This window comes from Protopterus annectens, chromosome 2.part2, assembly GCF_019279795.1.
Source record: "Protopterus annectens isolate FY-2018-M chromosome 2.part2, PAN1.0, whole genome shotgun sequence".
Classification (NCBI taxonomy): domain Eukaryota; kingdom Metazoa; phylum Chordata; order Ceratodontiformes; family Protopteridae; genus Protopterus; species Protopterus annectens.
In genome coordinates, this window is record NC_056730.1 from 405,588,095 (window position 1) to 405,614,152 (window position 26,058).

At 38.0% G+C, this 26,058-nt stretch overlaps 1 protein-coding gene across 1 annotated transcript in view; it reads left to right on the top strand.

Annotated features, from left to right (window-relative positions):
* The window catches only part of DHX29 (DExH-box helicase 29), a 1,644,099-nt gene that overhangs the window by 565,276 nt on the left and 1,052,765 nt on the right, over nt 1-26,058 (top strand). The window lies entirely within an intron of this gene.

A 26,058-nucleotide genomic window follows, 5' to 3' on the forward strand; every position in this document is an offset into this window, starting at 1 on the left:
TACACTGTTACTTGTAACAGTAAATATGTGCTTGGCCGACCATTGGTTAAATATGTACTTTTTTAAGTTAGTGACAGGTATAGTGCTCACATGAACATTCTGACTTGCCTCAGCTAAGATTATTTTAAGATCTGCATGAAACTGTAGCATTTCCAGTGAACATGGGAAAAATAGTTGTCCACAGTGGTTCAACAGTTATTCATCAGAACTAAAAAAAAAATGCTTCTTCTATATTTAAGTTCCTATTGAATAAATTTCTTTGGCATGTTTGCATTCCCAGTAGCTGTTATCCTTCTACAGCCACTCATTAATTTTATCATGCTTTATTTTCCAGTATCTGTTCCTTTTTGGGTAGTAGCTGGTGTTGCACCATAAACCCTGCTTATATATTACCTGTCATCTCCACTTTTGCTTAAAATTTAAAGACATGACTAAGTATTACATTTCTGTGTTCATTCAGAAATATACTTTATGACCTTCTTGTACATCTTGGAATTTAGGTGCTTTATTTTTCTAGAAGCAGCCCTCTGATGGTGTTAGCTAACATCAATGATCCTCTTTGATTGGTTATTGATTGGGGTATGTCTCCACCAGTCAGGATTTGGCACTTTTTTCTGTCATCCTGCATTTCCTGAAATTGTTGTGCCCATATTAACATGTAAAGTTGTAAAATGGGGTTACTGTGTTTGTAAATGCATCTCCAGAGTCTGCCAGTTCTTTTTTGGCATGTGCACAGTTCAGATTTTAGTCCTTGCTATTGTTGGCCAAGTCCTGCATTTGCATCTCTGAACAGCATACATAATTGGAGACCTTACTGTTATTGGTTTACCAAAGAAGACCAGCTGGCATTATCTGTTAAGTCTCATGAAAAGCATGATTCCGACAACTGCCCCAAATGTCAGAGGCTAATTCTGACTACTTGATGACAAAATGTCTCAAAGTTGTTGGCCTGTTAGGTCCAATGAGATGGCAGTTGTAGATGTCTGCTTGTGTAGAAGTAAGCAGGGAAGGTCTTTCTTGCAGCCCCATACAAAAGTTTAAGTATTACCATAAGAACTTGTACTCAGACAGCATATCAAGGCCTGAACCTTCCTAAGGTAAATTTTGTGTTTAAACATCATCCCCAAATCCTGCTGGTGGTAAGTTTGCCCTAGGATAAAAAACTTAGCAGCCAGTATTTTTACATGTGTGGCATACAAAATAGATGTAAGCTTAAAGTTACACTGCATGGTGTGTTTATTGATAGACCATCAGAAGTCAATAAACTTTCAGCTACTAAGCAAGTTTATATTGTTGGGTTGGCTCAAGTTTATAGTGGCTGTGACATTAATAGCTTAAATTAACATAATGCTTCAGGTCGAGTAGCCGCCGAAAGACACGCATGAATGGGCGGGCCTTCGCTGAAGGTTGGGCTGGCATAAAAATCCACTGCCAATCATTAGCTGACCGGAGTTCTGCTGTGGCGACCCCTAACCGGGAAAAGCCGAAAAGACAAACAAACTTAAGTCATCTGAAGGTCAGTCATGAAACTGAGTAAGACCGCTCTGGTAGCTAAGAAGGATAAGGCTCTGACTACGGTCCAGTTGACCAAAGTTTGACTGGTAGCTTGGGTGCCTGACAGAGCTGGGAGGGGAGAATGTGTGTGCCCATCCTTGGAGGAGGGATCAGAAACTGCTGCAAGAAAGTCACAGCCTCTCAGTGGAGGGGGAAGCAAGATATGTCAACATCTGAGGACAGGCATGTGGAACACCAAGCTGCCATATAGTGGTAACTTTCATAGATCAAGTACATAGCTGTATGCAGTTGCATAGGGAGTGCATAGTGACTTCCATAGTAATGTAGGTCACAGTTTCTCTTACCCCAGGATGGAGTTAAGTTATTACAGTAACACCATCATTGCTGGGATGCTGGTAAGGACACAACCTGCCCTCATTGTTGCCTGAATGATGACTTCCCCAAATGGCTGTTTCCCCCAACTGTACTGGGCATGTCTCTATTAAAATGAGACACATTGGCTAAGTCTGACTAGGGAAGTCTTGATAGTGTACAGGCATGAGGGCAAAAAGAACTCAGAAAAAAATGAAACATAAGCAGAAATAATAAGATAAGACTAATTAGTTCATGTCATAGAAGCAGTTGTTTAGCACTTTCTTTCCTGTAGTCCAAAAGACACAACTTCTGAGAAGGGAATTTAACAATTTACCCGATCAAAGACTGCTTCATTTTGCTTTTCTGGCATGGAATGGGGCAGTGTGCCTTCAAGACTACCGTCATTGGTGGTCTTAGGAAATGGAGTGCATGTTTTTCTACCAAATTGAGGGCATGGAACATGAGCTTTCAGTGGTACTTTGACCCTGTTAGAGACCTGCATTACATAATACCATGTGCATTCCACAAGAAGTTTTCCACCGCATGTCTTTGATCAGCAAGGTGCTTAAGAAGTGTGCCATTCCTGGCTGCCATGACCATCCCTGCCTGGATAATTATTGTTCTCTTTCCCTGGGAGGAAGAAAAGAAATGCTCATCCTTCTACCTCCTTGCCATCTCAGTCAGCACTTGGCTTATTAATTAAACCTATATTCCTGTCATCAGTTTCAAAGCAAACCCTTACAATATCAGAGGCAACAACTAAAGTGCAGTCATGCTCTTTTTTTTTCTAATGCTTATCTCCAGTCATAGTGTTGGTGTTGTTTTTGGTATGTAAATTATGATAATAACTTTGGTTTTCTATTTTTTAAGCCACCTTAATATTGCCTTAGGAATTGATTTGTGCTGTTTTTGCAAATAGAAGCAAGTCTGTGCTTTATGAGTTGAGACACTGGAGGTTGACTCTGTTATGGCCATTACCGGTTCCTCAGACCATGCACTTTTTTTCTCTGAGTCCCAGAGATGCAGTCTCTTTAACCACCATGGACTGGGAATCAACCACATCCTCTGCAGCTCTTCATATACCCTTGCCAGGCATGGGAGAGATACTCTTGCTGATTTCAAAGAAGTGAGTGGGAAGTGTATCCATGCATAGTCAGACTAAGATACTTGGTTACTTGAGTGAAGTTCTTTCCATGAACCCTTCCCCTGCTAGGGATGCCACCCCCCCAAAAAAAATAGGCACAATGCTAAACATTTCTACAGCAGACTGTTTTTCTGTAGATAAGGAAAAAAGTATTGGTTTGGCTCAAGTTTTATTGTGGGTATGAAAACCTCAGAAGGTTTACTGGAATTTTTGTGGAAAAAACAAGACAATTCCTTCAGTTTCTGTGAATTCTCTGTCTGATGATGAGGAAAGGAATTGGGAAAGGGAACCGTCTTAATTTTTTTACCCAAGTATCTGATTCTGACTCTGAGGAAAGACTTTCCTCGGAGTCCTGTGGAGAATTTTAATTTTTGAAACTACTTTTAAGATGAATAAGATGTTTCAGTGGGAAACTTCTTCAAGAGTATACTATGATTTGTTATACTTTGAATTTCTGTAGCCTGCTGCTGTTTCCCCTTATTTGCCAGCTTTGGGGAGATATTTCTAATATTGCTTGGAATATGCTTCACAGTCATCATACACTAAAAAGACAAACTTTATAAAGCTCCCCCAGACTTGCAGATAATTTTCTCATCCCAGACCTGATCCTTCAGTTATTTCTGTGTCAAATCCTGTTGAAAAAAAAATAATGCTAATCTCTGTCCCTCTAAGGATGGGAAAGCTTTTGACAGATTTAGGAAGAGGATTTATTTTTCTGCCACTTTAGCTTTTAGAATTTTTAAAGTATCAGGTTAACATGTTAAAGTTTCTGTTGGCTTCTTTTAACAATGAGGAACATTACTGCTACTTTTCCTGTTCGGAAAAGCAAGTCCTCTTTGAATCCTTTAATTGCTTCAGTTTCCCAGGTATCTATATTTTTAAAGTGAACCAAAAAACCAACGGGAAAGCACAGGATAAACACCCCTTCACTGGCCATTAAATGATAAAAAAGCCAGACAAATCCTCTGGCTGAAGGGACGACCAAAATGACGTATACTATAAAATATAATCAAGTAACTGAAAGACCGATTTAATAAAAACAAATGCAATAGTTATTCAAACGAGGTAAGCGCTTTCACAAATTTGCTTCATCAGACCTTTAACAGAACCACAAAAAATAAGGTCTATAAATATTAATTCACAGTTCAAATTCTCCAGTCAACTATGACATGTAATAAAAATGTCACAGCCCACATTTAAAGGCACAGCATATATCACAAAGCATCATACACAATATAAAAGCATAAATTAACAAAAATAAAACAAAACAATACACTTTATAAAACATTTCCACCTAACTGTGTACACCATATTAATGACACTTTATTACCTATCTAAAAATATATATAAATTATAATATATACCAACTATAAACATATTAAAAATCATTTCTTCATTTAGGTACCCTCCTTTTCTTAAGTAAGGGCTTGATAGAAGCTCATTCATTAAGTCCGCTCCCTCTGTCAGCTCTAAGCGAAATCATCCAATTATTCTCCCTATACTCAGTGTGCTTATTAACATCCCCACATCTAATGGTGGACTTAATAACATCAATGACTCTAAAGGTGAAAGTATGCTCTTGGCTATGCTTAATAACATGCTTAGATAAAGCGTTGAGTTCAACCTTTCTACGTATACAATAAAGATGTTCCCTCGTACGGTCTCTAAAAGACCTATTTGTCTTACCTACATAGAAGGACGCACAAAGTGTACACTCTGCTAAATATACCACATTCAAAGTACCACACTCAGCATTGACCTTGAACACAAAACGCCTCCCAAGGTCAGGATGTTCAAAAGCTTCACTCCTATTAATGAAGCCACAAAAATTACACTTACCACATGGTAATGTTATACCAACCTCCACAGAATCACAAGAATAATCATTCCTACTACAAAGCAATCTCTTTAAATTTCTTGTATTCCTAAAGCGGAATGAGGGATTCTCACCAACTATACCACCTATATCAGGGTCCACTTGTAAAATAGGCCAATATAGCCCAAAGATCTCCTTCAATACCTGATGATCTCTAGTAAAAAATAACGGTATCTTCACATGTTTATTCAATGCCCTTGGAGCACATACTACATCATCTTTTCTAGGCCCATAATAAGGTGCTGCCACACCTCCCCTCAACGAATCTAAGCCAGACCAGCACCTAAGGATTTCAGTTTGATTATAGCCTCGCTGTACTAATCTATTTTCAAATTGGACCATCTCAGTATGAAAACCCAATAATGTGGGATTCAACCTAGAGGCTCTAATGCCCTGGCCACGAATAAGGATCAATGGATCAACAGTAATAAAACTAGGGACAAGTAAATGTGGGATTACAAAGCAGCATTAATTATACTTGTGAAACATGACAGAACAAGAAAACTTAGAAATATTGGACTTTTTTTCTTTGTTAAACTTGTAGGAAACTCTAAAGCTTATGCCCTACTTCATGCCATTAATGTTTGGAAGAACATTTAAGAGGGGGAGGAGGATGGAAAGAGTTAACTGTAAGTCACACAAAGTTGTGTTCTCAATAGTAGTGTTTTTATAATGCATCATATAATCTGCAAGCTGTAAAGTAAAGTTTTCTGTCTTATTTTCGAGTGTAATGGGGATACTAATGTAAACAGGTGCCCCTGTCTTTTCTTTTTCCTTCTTCCTTCCTCCTTGCTCAGTTTTAAGAAATGGGGGCACTGCAATGTAAAAAAAAAAAAAAAGAAGAAAAATCTGGTGAGAAGAGTGGGATACAAGAAAGATTATATGCTTTTTTTCACTCTTGCATAGTAGAATGACTGCATTAAGACCCTTGGCTTGATCTAGTAACAAGTTTTAAGAGAAAGCAAATAATTAAAGAACATTATGTGGCAAATAAATGAGTGCTTGTAGAAGCAACGTTGTAACATGGAGACAACCTGATAAAGGGCAGTAAAAACAGAATGCTTTATTTTTCAGTGGCTTTCATTCAATGGCTAGGAGATGTAATGTTTTCTGAAAGCATCCAAGTGTTTTCCCAATCTGGAAAGGTAATAAAGATAAGACAAAACCAAAAAGCACTTGGTAGAAGTGCAGACTGTACCATGCATCTTAACATGGATAACCTTCCTTATAGGTTAACCCAAGTCTATTTGTGTGGCTGTCAGTCTGGGAAAATTGTTCGTATTAGGAGGGTAAAACTTCAGTTTGAAGATGTACATAGTTTTGTGTGTTAATATTACGTTAATAGGTTTCAGGGGTGTATTGGGGAGTGTTTGCTTTTTTGTTTGAGGGCTCTCAATAAAACAAAAATTTTGTAAGATGTGACCTAGGCTGAAATGGATATGACAAGAAATAATTTTTAAAATGATGATTTCTATATTATCTTTAAGTGCAAGTGGTCTTACAGATATATACAAAAAAGAATATTGAACTGTATTTAAAAATGTAGAGTGCAAATAGCTATGCACAGGAGACACATTTGGAAAGAACTGAACCTGTGAATTTGATAAAGAAAGCTTTTCATGATGTTTATTCACCAGAATACCTGGGACAAAGGAAAAGAGGAGTACTTGTGTTAATTGCAATAGGCTCTCCAATAGTGATAGAAGAGGATAAAAAAAGATAATGGTATATTTGTAGTACTGAAGGGCTACTGGCAAGGGATGAGTATTACACTGTCATGTATTTATTCCACCTAAAACTGCTGTAATAGAGCTTAAGAAAATTCTGGGAGAAAAATCACCTTTCAGCAGGGAATATTACTTATAGGTTGGGACTGGAATTCGATTTGCAGCAGTGAAGATGTATCTGGGGACTCAGTAGGGAAAATATAAGAAAGAAGGGTAGATTTTTGAAGAAATTTATGAAAATATTTGGCATGGAAGATGTGAATTCAGTAGTAGGAGTTCAGAGTGAATTTACATATTGTATATTATTCCCCAAATACAAAAACTGGTCTAGACTAGACAGAACATATATTTCACAGGAACATGTGCATTTAATTGAAAGTTTTGATACGCATCCAATAATTATTTCGGATCACACTTCAATAGCAAATATTACAATGCAAGGTAATGAAATAAAAATGAGACACGGGTGCTTTCCCATCTATCTGTTGAAAAGAGTGGAATTTAAGGAATAGGTTGTGGAAATTATTTAGGAATTATTAGAGAAGACAGACATTTCTCCTGAAAATATAGCTAGGGAGTAGGATTAAATTAAAGTGGAGTTTAAATATAGGGTGGAAATAAAAGAAAGAGAGATATGGTTAAGGAGTAACAAGAATTATTTAGAGGGACTGACAGAACAGGGGGGATCTCACAGAACAGGAAGAGGACCAATTGCAGAATGCTTAGCAGAAAATGGATACTGTAGATGAGTTTAAAAAGATTATTGTTAAGCACCTGTTTTTTGACAACTCCAGAGCACAAATACTTTTAGCTCAACAAATCAGGCAACAGAAAGTAGAAAGGTTTTTCGCTAAGCTTAGGGAGCCTATAACAAGGAAGATAAGAGATTCTGCAGAGGTACTAGAAAATTTTTATGGAAGTCTATATAAAGCAGAGAAATATGGAAATCAAGAAAAGGTACAAATGGAAATGTTTGTGGAAGAATTAAATATGCCAAGGTTAGAGGAAGATGAGGCTCTATTATTAACAGGATAGGAGAAGATGAGATAAAAATGGTGATGTATAACGAATCCACAGGAAAGTCCCCAGGAATAGATTGTTTTCCTGTGGAAGTTTGGAAGCTAGGCGGGAAAAAAATCTGAAAGGTCTAGAAGACTTTAACAATATTTTAAGAGGAGGGGAAGCACCAACATGTTGGAAGAAAGCAGTGGTGGCTGTAATACATAAAGAGGGTGAAGACCAAGGGCGCCCGCAGGCAGGTGCAAGGGGGTGCACTTGCACCCCCCTGGAAATAGATGTCCGTGAGATTATCTGTTCATTAAAAAAAAATTTACATCCAGTCCCGTCTGTTTTTATCTTCTGCATCTGTTCCAGTGACAGCAGTCCTCCAAGGATGGCACTTTTGGGAATGTGACATTTACTTTAGTTTAAATTTAAAAAAAAATGTTTAATGGTCATTCTTCTTTAAGAATGGTCCCATAGCATCACCGTTCTTCCGGTCCGTTTGCACAGACGCGTTATTCTTCCTGTCCTCCCGCGCAATTTTAAGTATAGTACAGCGGTTTTCTTGCCGAGTGTTCAGTTCATTCACAGGAATTGTGTGTGTGAATTTAAATCATTTTCTTCTTCACCCGTTCCCAAGTAAGTCCACAAGTGTTCAATTCGTTTACAGAAGTGTATGGTATAGTATGATACGGTGCATAGCCTAAATACGTTATTACAATGCAAAATTTACACTGAAATCACTTCATTCGAAGCCTTTAATTGGATAGCTAGTAATATGGCCAATATATTCTGGTCTGGATGTGTTGCCATGTTTATTTGCTCAGTTGTACCATTTTATTTTCATTTATAAGTCTGCAGTTGAAACATTTGCTAGGCAAATTGTTGCCACTTACAAATTAGTATGTGCAAGTAAGCAGTACTGTTTAATGTTGTTGAGATTGCCTAAAAACTGCACTACAGTAGTTGTTTAGTTGGTGTGTATCACTATGTGCTTAAAGTTACTTTTACAAAGCAGAATGAAAGCAGGCAGTAAGGCCAGGCTGAGTATAGACTGGCGAGCCGTCGCCATTTCAATAGGAATCTCATTGGGTAACAATTATTAGAATATGGCTTGTATATTTTATGTCAAGGATGTGAGGAAAATGCGTAGCTTGTATATTGAGGTATAGGTTTAACTTTTTTGATCTTTGTCATACCAAATACGTGTATTGTAGAAATGTGTAATGCATTACGTCATTTTCTTATTGCATTTTTTGCAAGGGAACACAGCCACGCTGTTTGTTCCATAGATTTGTTCTTGCTTCCACCTCTGTTTAACCACAGTTGCAGAAACCAACTCATCCCTAAAGGAGCTTGCTCTGTTGTTTGTAAGAGAACCCTTTGCCTGAGACATATGTGAGAACTTATTTTTGTTAACATTTATTACTTTCAGTTTTGCCAGCCTCTAAAGTCCATCTTCGCTTTAATCAACTTGTTTTGAAGTTTTCATTGACCACCATAAAATGCTTTTACTGGTGGTGTGATAGGATGTGGCCTTTCTCGCATTTCTGTAGTCAACAGAATAAATGCAGGACACACTGCATGTTTTATTAGCAAAACTTGTATAATTGGAATTTCTGAATATTTGCCTTTATGTTTTCATTTTGCATGAAATGTTCTTAAGAAATTGCTTTGTGCATTAGAAATTGAGTTTGCAAATGTGGTAAAAGTAAGCTGGGAATTATTGATCTGTGGTGTATATCTTAATAAATTCTGTTGTGAAAAATTAGTAGCAATAACATTAAAACAGAAACATATATTTTTTATTCTGTAAAGGCATTGCTAGGTTGTAGTAACATTAATGGCTGTTATGTCACTTCTATGGGAAGTTGAGAGTCATTGCTAGGTTGTAGTAACATTAATGGCTGTTATGTCATTTCTAATGGAAGTTGAGAGTCATTGTGTGTGTGTTCAGTTTTTTTTGGGGGGGGTCACCTTAAAATTGCATTGTTAACATGCTGCATAAGAACAAAAAAACTAAATTGTTTAGCAGCATCATTAACACATTTTCATATACATTTTATACATGTGCCAGACTACGGAATTATGGTGAAGTTTACAAATTGGATGCAGTAACGTTCTGGAATTCAAATAGCAGCTTGAATGCATCTATTTTAATAATTACTAAAAAAACGTCCAATGACCAACAGTTGGGTGTGATGTTTATGTATAATCTACTATATGTGTGATTATTGACTAATGTCATTTGCATTCTGGCTATATTCAGTTACAGCAAAAATGTCATGTCTCGCTATGACTTATTTAAATTCAGTGTCCTTTTGCTTTTGGCATGGTGTGCCATGCTAACCTTATGAAGTTGTTATGCCAGTAGCCAGTATACTGGCTTTAACCGTTCACATTGCCTTTTGACTGACTGGCTGCTTATATGTCTGTGCTTGATTGTTGTTAGTTTTTAGCAAATCTGCATACTAAGGAGGGAGATGGATGCATACCTCATTAGTTAATGATCTTTGTGATGGTAGACATGTTGAAGGCATGCTACACTTTAATTTCTCTGCCATGCTATTCCATAGCTACATACATCAGTATTGCTGTTGACTTAGTGGTGCCATTTGCAGCAGCCATACTTGAAACTCTTGGTAGAGTTGATAATTTTTCTCTCCAGATTATTCTCCATGCTTAAAATGTCTTCAAAAATATTCAGATTTCATGCCTTTATTCATTTGGTGTTTACTAAACAAAGCAGAAATGCAAGCAAACTCCACCCCCCCCCCAACAGAACCCAAATGACACAGCCCACAAACTCAGTGTGCCACTCAGCCACTGCCCACAAGGCTTAACGTACCCAACACTCTAGTCATAGGTGACTCTATAGTCAGGCTGTTTCACTCACCAGGCTAAACAAGGAGAAAGTTACTGTCAGCTGCCTGTCAGGTGCCATGATCTGCCACATAATGCACGCACTCATGTCACTCCACAACAAGTACAAATATGACACTGTCATTGTCCATGTTGGTGTGAATGACCTGAGACGTATCTCCCTGGACTACATGAAAAGAGATGTGGAGGAGCTCTCCGATCTTGTAGCCCAGGCAGGTATGACCCTAGCCCTGAGTAGCATCCTGCCATCACCCAGAATTATACCACAGTACAAGGACAAAATGATTGACTTCAACAATTGGCTAAGCTTCTGGTGTCATTCTAAGGGGATCCAGTATTTGTCTGCCTGGGACGACATGATTGACAGGCCACAATGCCTTGCCAGAGATGGCCTGCACCTGTCGGCCTTGGGATTCCGGATACTGGCTAAGGCTCTTGCTACCCCTATAGTGCCTTTTTTAGGCAAGGTTCAAATGACAAATTCACCACCATAACGGGTACAAGCAAGCAAAATCTGAGGGTAATGCTACTCAATGCTAGAAGTCTAAACCTCAAAATGCACTCACTCGAAGCACTCCTTAAAACGGAGAACACCGACATCTGTGCAGTGACAGAGCCCTGGTTCAAAGCTCCAGAGAGCACCCCTGAATTACCAGGCTATAATTCATTCATGGTAAATAGGAAGAAATTACCAAGTAATGGGATACTAGAATGGCTGGGGGAGCTGTGTATGGGAAAGGAAACTTCATGTTATATAACAGTCTGAACATTTTTATAATGGCTTCCATAGTATAATCTATCAAATCACACCCTCTAAAACCACCCGTTTCTGTGAGCAGTAAGGCAGCATGACAGTTTTCTTTTTTTTTTTAACCTAAGCATTTCTTTATTTCATTTTGTTGACTGGCTGTATATCATTATGCCTAAGGCATTTTCACAGGGGATAATCAAGGTGCATTTAAAAACAGTGGACAAATTGCATTCACTGTTCTACAGAGAATAAGAAGGAAAAAGATAGTGCTGTATATTCTGGAATTCTGATGAGTGCTGCAATGCATTTTAATTTTGATGATAATGAATTCAGTACTGGACTTGCTTGGCTCGCCGTATCACTTGGTTGTCTGCTTTCCCTCCCCTTATTTTGAGAGTTATTTTCATACATTTTCTTTGTAACATACAACAATATGTAAGAGAATACATATTAAAAAGTGTATTTTTGATGGGATGTAACCTCATTCGAACAATTTTGAAAGCATTTTGTAGATGGAACTTTTTCTGGGCTTAGGGGGTTTCATTCTTCCTGTTAAATTAATATTCATATTTCTTTAATATTTAAAGTTAATAACTAGAAAAGACTGTGCAAGGCACCATAGGCAATTTATGCTTCAAGGGCAGTAGGCCTTGAATTTGTAGATCATCATCATCTTTCGGCTGTTACAGTTAGGGATCGCCACAGCGGATCATCTCTTTCCATTTCTTCCTGTCCTCTGCATCTTGCTCTGTCACACCAACCACCTACATGTCCTCTCTCCCCCCATCCACAAACCTCATTTTAGGCCATCCTCTTTTCCTCTTACCTGGCGGCTCCATCCTTAGCATCTTTTTCCCAATATACCCAGCATCCCTCCTCAGCACATGTCCAAACCAACGCAATCTCGCCTCTCTTGCTTTGTCTGCAAACTGTCCAACCTGAGCTGACCCTCTAATATACGGATTCCTAATCCTGTCCATCCTAGTCACACCGAGAGCAAATCTTAACATCTTTAACTCTGCCACATCCAGCTTGTGACTCCTGCCTTTTTGTCAATGCCACTGTCTCCAGCCCATATAACATAGCTGGTCTCACTACCCTCTTGTAGACCTTCCCTTTTACTCTTACTGGTATTGGTCTGTCACAAATCACTCCTGATACTCTTCTCCACCCATTCCAGCCTGCCTGTACTCTCTTCTTCACCTCTCTTCCACACTCACCATTACTCTGAACTCTGTTGATCCCAAGTACTTAAACTTGTCCACCTTTACCAACTCTACTCCCTGCATCCTCACCATTCCTCTACTCTCCCTCTCATTTACACACACATATTCTGTCTTAGCCCTGCTAACCTTCATTCCTCTCCTCTCTAAAGCACATCTCCACCTCTCCAATGTCTCCTCAACCTGGTCCCTACTCTCACTACATATCACAATGTCATCGGCAAACATCATAGTCCATGGGGCCTCCTGTCTGATCTCATCTGTCAACCTGTCTAACAACACTGCAAATAAGAAAGGGCTCAGAGCTGATCCTTGATGCAATCCCACCTCCACCTTAAATGGATCTGTCATGCCCACTGCAGTCCTCACCACTGTCACACTACCCTCATACATATCCATTACCACTCTTACATACTTCTCTGCCACTCCCGACTTCCTCATACAATGCCACAACTCCTCTCTAGGCACCCTATCATATGCATTCTCCAAGTCCACAAAGACACAATGCAACTACTCCTGACCTTCTCTGTATTTCTCCAACAACACTCTCAGAGCAAACACTGCATCTGTAGTGCTTTTTCCTGGCATGAAACCATACTGATCACTAATAATCACCTCCCTTCTTAACCTAGCTTCTACTACTCTTTCCCATAACTTCAAGCTGTGACTGATCAGTTTTATCCCTCTGTAGTTACTGCTGCTCTGCACATCACCCTTATTCTTAAAGATAGGTACAAAACACTGTTTCTCCACTCATCAGGCATCCTCTGACTTTCCAAAATTTCATTAAACAATCTAGTTAAAAATTCCACTGCCATTTCTCCTAAGCACCTCCATGCTTCCACTGGTATGTCATCTGGTCCAACAGCCTTTCCATTCTTCATCCTCTTCATAGCTGTCCTTACTTCCTCCTTGCTAATCTGTTTCACTTCCTGATTCACTATCCCCACATCATCCAACTTTCTCTCTCTCTCTCTCTCTCTCTCATTCTCTTTGTTTATCAGCCTCTCAAAGTACTCTTTCCATCTACTCAACACACTCTCCTCTCTTGTGAGTACGTTTCCCTCACTATCCTTTATCACCCTTACCTGCTGCACATCTTTCCCAGCTCTGTCCCACTGTCTAGCCAATCAGTACAGGTCCTTTTCTCTCTCTTTAGTGTCCAATCTCTCATACGACTCTCCATACGCCTTAACCTTAGCCTTCACCACCTCTCTCTTTGCCATGCGCCTCATCTCCTTATACTCATGTCTACTTTCTTCATCTCTTTGACAATCCCAATTCTTCTTTGCCAGCCTCTTCCTCCATATACTCAACTGGACTTCTTCATTCCACCACCAGGTCTCCTTGAAAACACTGAAATATAAAGTTGTTTTCTAGCAACAACCTCTTCAGTAGTTTCAGATATCTTTAATATGTAATTATTCAGATTACTTTTACTTCTGCAGAGATTGTGCATACAGACTGATATTGGTAGATTGTAATGACAGAAGTTCGAGTGGCTTTTTGTGGTTGAAGTGTTCTGAACTGGGCAGTTTGCCATTATTAGACCATATGTTTTGTTTCATTGCTTATTAGAAAAGTGTTCAAAACTAAATGTATAGCATACTCTAACAAGTGGTGCTATTATACAAGGGATAAAATTCAATTATATATTATAATTGATACAGTCAGAAACATGAATCAAAGAACATTTGCATGGACCAAAAAATGTGTGCAAGGGCCTATGATTTGAAAACAGCCCAAAGGTAAACTTAACCTGCCACTGGCCAGATGCATTTTCTTTGAATGTGGGTTTCAGTGTTTCAGTGAATGTGGGTTTCAAAGGTAGAGAAGTTTTAATGCAAAGTCTCTTTTCATTGTAAGACACTTGCTTTGTTTAGTTAATGTCCGTCAGTGCTTGTGCTATAAAATTTGAAATAAAAGTAGTAAATGAAATCCAAATATCTGTAATCATTGTAGAAGTAAAGCATAAAACAGTATGCACACAGAGATTTGAACAGTGTCTATGACAAATGGGGAGAAATAGCCAAGTAATGGTTTACTGGAATGACTGCGTGAGTGGAGGGGTGGGGCTGTGTGGGCGGGGCAGCAGAGGGGTGGGGCTGCATGGGCGGGGCTTGGGTTTGCACCCCCCCTGCAAAAAATCCTGCGGGCTCCCTTGGTGAAGACCCATTAGATCCAGCTTCATACAAGCCCATTTCAATTCCAAATCATGATTATAAAGTATTTATGTCTATAATGGCTAAAAAATGGAAAATTTGATGTGATATGGATCAGTGTGGCTTTGTGGAAGGAAGGCAAACATTTGGCAACATTAACAGAACATTGATAATCCAGAGGGAAGCAGAATGTAAGAAAATACCACTGTTCTTGGTAGGTCCTGATGCAGAGAAAACATTTGACAGGGTAAACTGGGAGTTTGAGCAGGGCAATGGAAGCATTTACATTCCCTTATAAAATTATAAGGTTGATTACGAGGATATACGAGGGATCGAAGACGAAAATTAAACTCGGTGGGTTCCACTCTAATAATTTCTGCTTGAGCAGAGGAGCCAGGCAGTGGTGTCCTCTTTCCCCTTGTCTATTTGCATTATAATTAGAACCATTAGCAAAGAAAATAAGGGACTCAGAAATTCAAGGATAAAATTGATATGGTAGTCAAGAAAAGCTGCCTGTGTTTGCAGATGATATTATTTTATACCTGATAAATCCAGAGAAGGACAATTCAGTGTTGTGGAACATTTTGAGACAGTTTCATGTCTTTTTGGGATGCAAAATTAATGAGGCTAAAACAAAGGCAATAGCTGTAAATTATGTATCCACACACAAATTGGTTCAGCAATATCCATGTTTATTGGGACATGATAAAATGAGGCAGCAGCGGCCTTAGGTCAACTGGTGCCCTAGGCAAAAGGGCTCCATGGCACCCCCCCACCACCACCACACTACCTGGTGCCCCCATCCTGGTCTAACTACATCATATAAATACTAGAAAAGTGCCCTTGCTTGACTGGTACCCTAGGCAGATGCCTAGTTGGCCTATGCCTAAGGCCGGCTATGATTGAGGTACTTAGGAACATGGATTAAAAAGGATTCTGGTGTGGCAACTAAGGATATGTGTGAAGATACTAAACAGATTATACAAAAACTTAGAAATCGGAAGCTCTGTTTTATGGATATGGAGAGCAAGATACAAGCAGCTAAAATGTTTGTAGTCACTTTAGATTTATATGCAGGTCAGGCATATTTTTATCAACCAGAGGAGAGGTTGTGGATGGCAGTAAGTAAAGAGCTAAAGGATTTTATCTGGGAGGGGGAAGACTGGAACCGTCAAGTGGGATAAGCTGATTCTTGCAGTAGAACAAGGCAGTCTGGGATTACCAATTTTGAAGGGGTATTTCAAAGCTACACAGTTAAGGCTGCTATAGAAGAAGAAACCTGTAATCCAAAGTGGAAAGCGATGAAGACGAAATGGGAGGGAAGATTAACAAACAAGGAGAAACTGGGATTTTGGATGCAGATCCTTAAGGACAACAGTAATAACCATACAGAATATTATGAAGTAGCAGAAAGCATTCCAAGAACTAAGCTAACATTGGAATGGAGAAAGGAGATTTTGCTGATAGGAATGACCACAATTAGGGATACAGACAATAGGCAAGAAGAGAATGGAATTTATTGGAGAAAACTGGCAAAAGAACCAAGGTATTGGAGGCAAATAATTAGAGAGGGAAGGGTAATAGAATGGGAAGAGACAATAGGAGGATCATAAGCGAAAGACCAGTACTGGTAGTGTTTTCAGTAGAATCTAGAACAGAATCTGCTGTTAAAAAGGAGTAGTTAGCAGAGCATACAAAATATTGCATAATAACTATAAGAATCAATCAGAGAAAGTTAGAATGGATTGGGAAGAGAGAGTGGATAAGCAATTCACAAAGAAACAGTGGTGGGATATATGTGTCTCGCAAATTTGCAACAATGTCTAGAAGATTTAGGATCTTTGCTCGGAAGTGTTTACATATGTATTTTTATACCCCACATAGACTCCAAACTATTTTTCCTCAAGTAGATGGGAAATGTTGGAGTTGTAATGGGGAAGAAAGAAATAATTTAGAGCATATTTTCTGTGAATGTAATGAGTTGGCAGACTTAAAAAATTCCCTGCAGATGCAGACTACTCTATTAGAAGTACTGGGTGAGCAAATTGGTATGATTAAGGAAATTATTTTTTTTTTGCGCTATGATACAGAATTGAAATTGCCTATACATAGTAAGGTCTTGCTGAGTCTCATTATGGTGGCTGCCAAAAAGCAGTTACTAGAAAACAGAAATTGAAGTTTAAACCAACGATACTAGAAGTAGTGAATATTGTAACAGAGATAAAACAGCTGGAAATGAAGTCTTTAGAAAAGGGTAGGAGAAAATTACATAAAAAAATGGAAATTTTGGTATCAATACATGCAGACAAGGAATGGGGTTTAAAAGAAAGCAGGATTTAAATAAGCTATGCAGTGTTTGACAGTGTCTGGTTAGGTACGTGAAATATAATGTTTGCAACTAAGATTATGTCAATATGGTTTGTTTTCATTTATATAAATGTATGATTGCCTTTGTCATAAGTGATAATTTAATAAAAAAAAATACTTTGTTGGAAAGGAACCTTCCCACCTTAAGTCTTGCCTCTGACACTTTATATAGTCTCCTAATTATAACCCTTTTATTCTATACCGGAATGCATATGCTTCCATTGCCTTACTCATACAATCCCAGTTGACTCTCTGGAATACTTTATTTGCATCAAAACCCACCAACAATAGTAGTGTTTTCTTACATTCAGCTTCCCTTTGGATTCGTATTGTTTTGGTAATTTTAACACATTTTTGCTTCCCCTCCATAAAAAACACATTGATCCATATCTATCCTTTTTGGGAAAACCTTTGCCATTCGCTTAGCTTGTATAAACAAACATTTTACAGTCATGGTTTAAAATTGAAATTGGTCTGTATGATTCTGGACCTGATGGGTCTTTACTTGTACTGAGTAATACAGCCACCACAGCTTCCTTACAAGATGCTGGTGCTTCTTCTCCTTTTAACATACTGTTAAAACCTTCCATTTCTTTAATACTTTGTTCTGTACTAACTTCCAAACTTCCACAGGAATGCCATAAGTTCATGGAAACTTCCCTATTAAGTATCACCCTTTTATGTCCTCTATTCCTATCTTAACTATTAATTGCTGAGTCCCATCTTCCTCTAAACTTGGCATAATCAAGTCTTCCATACATATTTCCGTTTGTGATTTTTATTGGTTTCCACATTCCTGTACTTTCTACAAATTTCAAAAATTTCTGAAATATCTATAATACCTCTGAAGGATCTCATTTTATTTTTCTTGCCGTAGGCTATTTTAGTTTTGTGACATCCCTTTCTCCTTCGTTTCTTTAAGTCATTGTACTAAGCTTTTGTGCTCTGGAGTTCTCAAAAATAGTTGCTTAACAGCAACCTTCCTAAACCCATGCATATTATCTAAATACTCCCTTATTTTCCCTCAACACTCTGCAGTTGCTCATTTTCCTGTTCTTTGAGATTCCGGTTATTCTGCAATACGTTAATCTTTGTCATCACCTTTAAATAATTCCTATTACTTTTTCCCATTTTTCTTTTCTCTTTCTCTTTTATTTCTACCATATTTTAAATTCCAGTTTCATTTTATCCCACACACTAGCTATGCCTTTTAAAGAAATGTTACCTTCTCCGATATCTTTTAAATAATTTCCACTACTTATTCCTTAAATTCCTCTCTCTTTAACAGGTTTATAGGAAAGTACCAGTGTCTCATTTTTTCATTCCTCTGCATCTTTATTTTTGTGATTGGTGCATGATCTAAAACAGTTATTGTATGTGTGTCAAAGGATTTAATAAAAATGCACTTGCTCCTGTGAAATGTAATTTTTGTCCAGTCTAGCCAGTTGTTCTACCTTTGGGAATAATGTGTAAATTATGTGCAGGTTGCTGCTGAGTGAATTCACATCTAAAATGGCAAATATTCTTACATATTTTCTTCAGAAATTTTCCCTTCTGGGTCCCCCAATGAAATCCTCAGAAATGCAAACAAGTTCCAGTCCCCACAAATAAATAATATTATCTGCTAAAAGCTGATTATTTTTCCCCAAATGTTCTTAAGCTCCATACTAGCAATTTTTGCTGGGATATAAATATGTGCTGGCATAATCCTCCTCCCTTGCCAGCAGACCCTTTTTACCACAAATCTACCACTATTGTCTTTTTTTAGCCCTTCTAGCAATGTTGGAGCCTCTGTCAGTCAGTATTATTAGTCCCATTTTCCTTTGTCCCTGATATTCTGCTGAGTACCCATCCTGAAATCCTCATGTTTCATGATAATTTGAACAGAATAGTCATTACTCATGATAGTTCTTTTGAATGTCTATTTCTAGATTTTGGTTTACATGTACAGACTAATGTTTGGCAGGGTGATATTTTATGCAGTTGCTTTTTCTCTTGTCTTTTCAACCTGTGTCTCATTTTCATGACTTTGTGCTTCAATGAAAACTCTTAAAACAAACCTAAAATTACTTTTCAGAACTTCATCCATTTAACTTAGAACAACACACACAACTATGTACATTTCAACAAGTGAAGTTTACTCCTCCAGTTAGGAGCAGCTGTCCCAAATCAATGGCTGTATCCACAGGCATTACCTAATCTTAAGTTAAGGTTACCCATGTTAAAACTCATGTTCTAGCCCGTGTTCCTACGTACACTGATTTGCTATCTGTACTTTTCTTTTCTCTGTTCCCCTCCCACTGAAAAAATACTGCTTGCATGATTTTAATAAGCATGAACATTTAGCCCTAAGAAAAAGTGCAGTGGCTACCTTTAAGTAAATAAGCTAAATTGTAAGCTGTTCGGTTAAATGCATTCAAGTGTTAAGGTTGTTGGAGAGGCTACTACTGCTTATTCACTTCCCACAGTTTCAAACTTTTTTCATGCTTGCCACTGTAACTTTAATTTTTTTTTATTTCAGTCAAGAGGGTGGTGAGAGCTTTTAAGATTAACAGAGAGAGAAGTTAACAACTTTGCAGATGCAGGAGAGAGAGAGAAGCTAACAACTTTGCATATGTAGGAAAGCATCTTAGTAAAATTCAATCTGAACACAATGTACAGATTTCCTCTGGCTAAGTGCCTGCACGTGCAGGGCATTTGCTAATGGGAAAAAAGAAAAGTGAATAACTTTTCAGATGCGAGACATTTACCATTTTCCATGACTTTCTGTCTTATGTTTCAAGTCCTTAAAATGGCCTATTGCTTAAATTAAGGACATTAATCTAGCAATCCACTCCTCTGAATTAAGGACATTAATCTAGCCATCCACTCCTCTAAATTAAGGACATAAATCTAGCCATCCACTCCTCTAAGGACAATGGAAATTATCTTAAGCATTATATAATATGATCAACACACTTTTAAACCCCAGACCTCACCCCAACAGCCCAAAATCTCAACACTGTGTTTGTTATAATTTGCTTAATTCCTACTTTCTTATTACAGTATAAAGCCTGTATGTCTTTCACCCCAAGTAAAAGTACTTGCTTCCTTTTATATCTTTAACATATATAGCAGTCACTGATTAGACTGCCTTTTCCTCACATTTAAAATGCATAACTGCTTTACAATATAACATGCGGTTTACATAATAAAATTTTATACAAATATTAAAAAGAACAAAAAACATTTTACTTGGTTATTTCTTTATTCTCTTTAGTATTTATTTAAACTTTAATGATGTAAAGTGGAGCATGCATTTTATAATTCACCTACAAGTTTAACAAAGTCGATACAATTCCAGTCTTTCTCAGCCATTTTTTCTTGCTTCACATGTCTATTCTGGTATTTAGTGGGATTGATGCTTTATAGTCTCCCATTTATTAACCATTTTCATTATTGATGGTCTTCTTCCTGGTCATACCCATCTTTCAGCACCGCTTTCTGGATCAAGTCGAAGGTACTACTGATTCTTCTAATTAGCACCCATGCTTTTTTCTGTTTCTCAAGCATTTTCCTCTGGTATAAGGTCTCTCTCTGGTCTTTTTTGCCTGAAAAATGAGAAAAGGACTCCTCTTCTGCTTGCTTGTAAACTCTTTGTTGGATAAGCTTGTATGTCATCCTTAGCCTGTCTTGCATCAAAAATATCTTTGATCCAACAGGTAAAATATTCTGAAGACAGCTGGATATAATTGGATATAGCAGCTTCATTCTCAAACCTGCCTCTCAGTATTCCCTGATTTCTGGTATAAACTCTATTCTCTTCTGTCTGTGTACAGTGAATAATCATGTTCCACAAAGAAACTGCTGTCTCCAGTTTTAATACTTTCCTCTCCGTCACAATTGTTTCAGGAGCAACTCTGGTGATATGAATGCAACTTTGAGTAAGAAATCCAAAGGAAAGCTAAAGCAGGTAAAGACTAGCATTAAAGAATGAATGGTTTTGTTGGATTCATTCTTTACGAGTTCAGTAGTCGGTTTGGTATTGCATCTTTACTAATAAGTCTTTTTATTCATGGTCACGTTTTTGAAGCATACACATGATGTGCCATTTCAATTAACAAATCTTGCTGCAGAATACCCTTCCGTGTGCTTATATGGAATTTCATAAAATGAATACAGTTTGCCCTTCCAGTTGTAGCAGCAGAAAATCTCAGGTTTTCTCTGTGCACTTTATCTTCGAACTGTACATTTGTTTTAAACAGTTGTTTAAAAGCCTCATAGTTAGCCAGCCTTTTCTTTATTTCAGCCTCTGATTTTTGCAGTTTTATCAGCTTATTTGAATAGCAGGTTAAAGTTTCTGTGTTTTTCCAGCTTTTTGTTATTTGAGCTGATATATTCCTTCAGTGTTTCACTTACTTTTAAACACCTGAGTGCATTTGATGTATTATTTCTTTTTTAATTACTGGAAGCCATCTTCTTTTACAAAGCTAAAACCTGAACTGTTTTGCTGAACAGCTGTAGGTTTACTCACACCCAGAGTTTTATCTTCTCCTTTTCTAAATGAGTTTCTCTCAGGTTTTCCACAGTTTTTCTTTGTTGATATCCAGGCAGTGTAATTACTAGCCAGTGACCGGATTTTACCCAAACTAACAGTTTTATTGGGCCTTTTTTATACAGTTTCTGTTTTCACAGTGGGAGAATTCAAGTCAGTATGTTGATCAGTGTGCAGTCATCATGGAATCTCTTTTCTTATTTGTTAGATCTTAAATAAAAATATTGTTCCAGATACTGGACTTGCAAACACCCAGGTTTGTGATTTTAACAATATCATAACGGTACTGATTGAGACATTAGACTTTGGGGTTTATCATTCTGCAGTTGTGGTTTCCGACACTGTTCATATGGAGTTTTTGGCAGCTTGCCTCATTGATGCTTTATTACTTAGTGTCTCTTTGTCTAGAAAACCCTCCTATTTGGGATGAATTTATTTGTTTTTCTGGAGAGAAAAGTAGATTTTCTGTGATGAGCAACATTTTCGTGTGTAGAACACATGCCAGAATATGCACTGTATCTTGTGCTCATCTTTTCATGCATGGGTTTGTACGTACAGTGTTTGCAAACATCTCCCTTTTCCAGTTATACTGACTGTGTTCTTTTATTGGTTGCAGGATATTGACCTATATCTTAATCCTTTTCATGCCCTTGAATAAGTTTCCAATGCACATAAAACCACTGTTTACTCCTGCAGTTTCTTTTTCTTCTTTGGATTTTTTTTTTTAAACATCTTCATTGAATTATCACTTGTGACAGAGGCAAATTTATATTCATGTAAAAGTAATCAAACTATATTAACATAACAAACATTATTCACATATATTGCTATGTATCATATAACCTAGTAATATTACATAAATTATTCAGTTCCTACCTTTTTTTAAATAAGAAACGTCTTTATTAAACTATCACTTACTACATATTCAATCATACATTTATATAAATGAAAACAAACCGCACTAACACAATCCTAGTTGAAAGCATTTTTCATCACAAACCATACTGACACACTCCCAGTTGCAAACATTATAATCACTTATCTACCCAATTTTTCTCACTCAAACATTACGTACCTCATTTAAGTTGTGTGCCTTTAAAACCTCATTCATCCCTTATATGTATTGTTCCCACAAGTTCAGTTTTTCCTGTGTAGTTTGCTCCTACCCCTTTATAAAGATCTCAATTCCAGTTTTAACTCTTGTTACTATGTTCACTACTTCCAGTATACTTGGTTTAGATTTTGATTTCTATTTTCTAGTAATTGCTTTTTTAGCAGCCACCATTATTAGACACAGCAAGGCCTTCCCATGTCTAGGTAATTCCGATTCATAGCTAAGAAAATCATCTCCCTCGTCAGACCAATCTGCCCACCCAGCATCTCTGACAGTGCATCCTGCAGGGAATTTTTAAAGTCTGCCAACTCACCACACTTCCAGAAAATATATTCCCAATTGCCTCGTTCTTTCCCTTCACACATCCAACATTTGTTGTCTGCTGGAGGAAAAATTCTCTGGAGTCTACTTGGGGTATAAAAATATCTATTTAAACATTTCCAGGCAAAAATTCTAAATCTTTTAGATTTTGTTACATATTTGGAAAACATACATATATCCTCCCAATGTTTTTTTTTTTTTTTTTTTTTTTTGTGAATTGCTTATCCAGTCTCTCTTCCCAATCCTGTCTAACCTTTTTTGATTAATTCTTGTAGTTATGCAATATTTTATATGCTCTGAGACGACTCACCACTGGCCCAGTATCCTCACCACTAACTAGTACCACTGGGGGGACATACATTGGGAGGATGACAGGTACACACAAAGTATTTCCATATGCAACTCACTGCATCAAGTGCAATTTCCCTTAAGAGCACACAAGAGACCACAGTTAGTCCGGGGCTGTTTTCGCCCTCTTTCTGCAGATCCCCAGTAAGACTCCCCACTGGTACAGCTATAGAGTTGAGAGCTCAGCTGAATGGCTAAGCTAAGACCTCCAGCACCCTCTCTGTCCAACCAGTGCCTCATGTCCCTGCCCAGCACACTCTTTGAGACTTGTTTGTTTACACACGCACACACACACACACACACACACACACCTGGAAAAGACTGTTGCAGGTTTACTAGCTATGCCACCTTATGCCCAGATTATAAGGTAGTTTTCACTGTTACCAGCTAACTCCTTATCATCTACTTTGGACACCCTTTGTTAAGGGCCTTAATCTTACTGTGTAATGTTGCTGTTTAATACAACTGGTAGTTTGACCAAGAGCAAGGCTATTAGGAGTGGCCTACACAGTGTCATCAAATAAATATGCAAGTACTCTCAGAACTTAAATATGTCTCTCAAATGTCTGCCAAAAAGAAAGGTTTAATATATTTAATAGGAAATAATAAAAGAACAAGAAAATACTCAGTATATAATTACAGTGACAGAGTTAAAAATCACAGGAAATTTTTATAACAACATTGCAGGAGAGTATCAAATAAATAAAGAAAACATCTAAACTATGCTTCACTATATTCCTGACTGAATCTAAGAGAATTACTGTATCCTAGTTAACTTACAGAGCAAGCAAGGCAAATGTCTGGCGAATGGGTCTTCTGGTCAGGTCCAAGACAAAATACAGAATACTATCTCTGTCTCTCAGACACTTCCCAAATTAATATCTCAAATATTACTGCTGGGATACCTTGCAGAATGACATCATTTGTTGTCATGTGACTCTATCCCAGGTGAAGAACAACCATTGATGCAGCTGGTAGCATTGAGCATCTGCCTGTGAAAAGGGTCTTTATTAGAAGACCGAATGTTTAGGTGATCAAACACCTAAACATTGATCTTCTAATATCGAACCGCACAATGTCGAACTTCCCAGAGAAACACGTCCCTTGGCCACAACACAAAAAACATTACTTTATATCTAAGTTAAGTGGGGGCCTGGTCCCCCCACACCCCCCCTAACTAAATATACCAACTCCGAGATCACTCGACAGTAGGGAAATAGCAAACTCTGGCGAACGGCCAAGGGAAATCTTTCCCTGCTTTAAATCATCCGTTTGCCGTTTTTTGCTTTCAATATTCGAAGATCGATATTTCATAGGTTCATAGGTATACTAGTCTTTCTGCGCAAAGGCATTTATAAGCCTAGCCAGAATGTGTTGGATTTCGCCGCCCCCTTAGATTAGTTCCCTGTGCCTCTGTCCAGCAGAGCCACTGAAGTGATCCCCAAGGTAAACTTTCTGTTTGGAATCTTGTTCCAAAGCATGGGAAGTCTCTGGGACAGGAATCTATTCCTACAGCACGTCCTATTTATTGTTGTGTTGAGTTTTAGATCCCTAGAGCATGTGGCTCGAGGGGATAATGTTTTCTTTAGGTGGAGCATGTCCATCAATTCTGGGTTGGACATGGCCTTGTATGTCAGGCAGTCATCACCTGTGAGTAGGCGGTATGCAACCAAGTACAGCTGGAGTTTCTTCAGTCGAGCTGCATAGGACATCTGTTTGAGGCCAGTGATCCTCTTGGTGAGGTACTTCTGTGGTCTTTCCAGCTGTTGCAGGTGTCTTGTAAGGTACATCCCAAATGGGGCGTTGTACTCTATGATGGGTCTGATGAGTGATGAGTAGAGGGGCTCAATGACCTCTTTTGATCTGGATGCAAACCTTTTTGTGATTAGATGGGCCACATAAAAGGATTTTCTAACCTCTTTGGCAATGTGTTTATCAAAGAAGAGATTACGGTCTATTTAGGTCCCCAGATCCCTTATTATGTTTTCTGTATTTAGGGGACTACCACCTATGTGGTAGTTTGTGGGTACTTTGTTTTTTCTAAAGGGGATGACTATGCACTTTTTGGCATTTAGCTTGAGGCCATGATTTTGACACCAGGTGTCCGTCTCAGTGAGACCCTTTTGGAGGATGTCTGTGTCAGCCGGAGAGTCAATTATAGGTATTTGATCACCTAAACAGTCGGTCTTCTAATATAGACCCTTTGAACATACATACAAAATGCTTTTTCCCTCAGATCTAGGCAGATCCTGGAAGTCATAAAACAATTATCTTCTTTCACATTTCAAAACTAGTAATTATTTCACAATAGAGAAAGCTCCCTAGTACAGACATTGTGTCTTTTACTGCACTGAAACTGAAAGATGACATATTTTTATGGCCCAGCCATGAAGTCATTTAATTTCAACTATTTTTCTGACATTTTGCAAGTTAACCTCCTATGTTCCAGTTTCCGCTATTACGATATGTGCATTTAAACAGTTACAGTAGTGCATATACATTTCTGTTTTTTTCCAGTAGGGTACACTGTGGATACATCTTTAAGCTCAGTACTTTACAAACCTAGTTTGATGTACACATAACATACAGTTCTACTAAGGTTGTAACACAAGCATCTTACATGAAGCATGTTGACATTCAGAAATGACACATAATTTACAAAATTCCAGACAGCTGTGCTGGCAGTATCTCTTTGTCACACTTCTATATAAATCATGTTGATATTCACAAATAACAT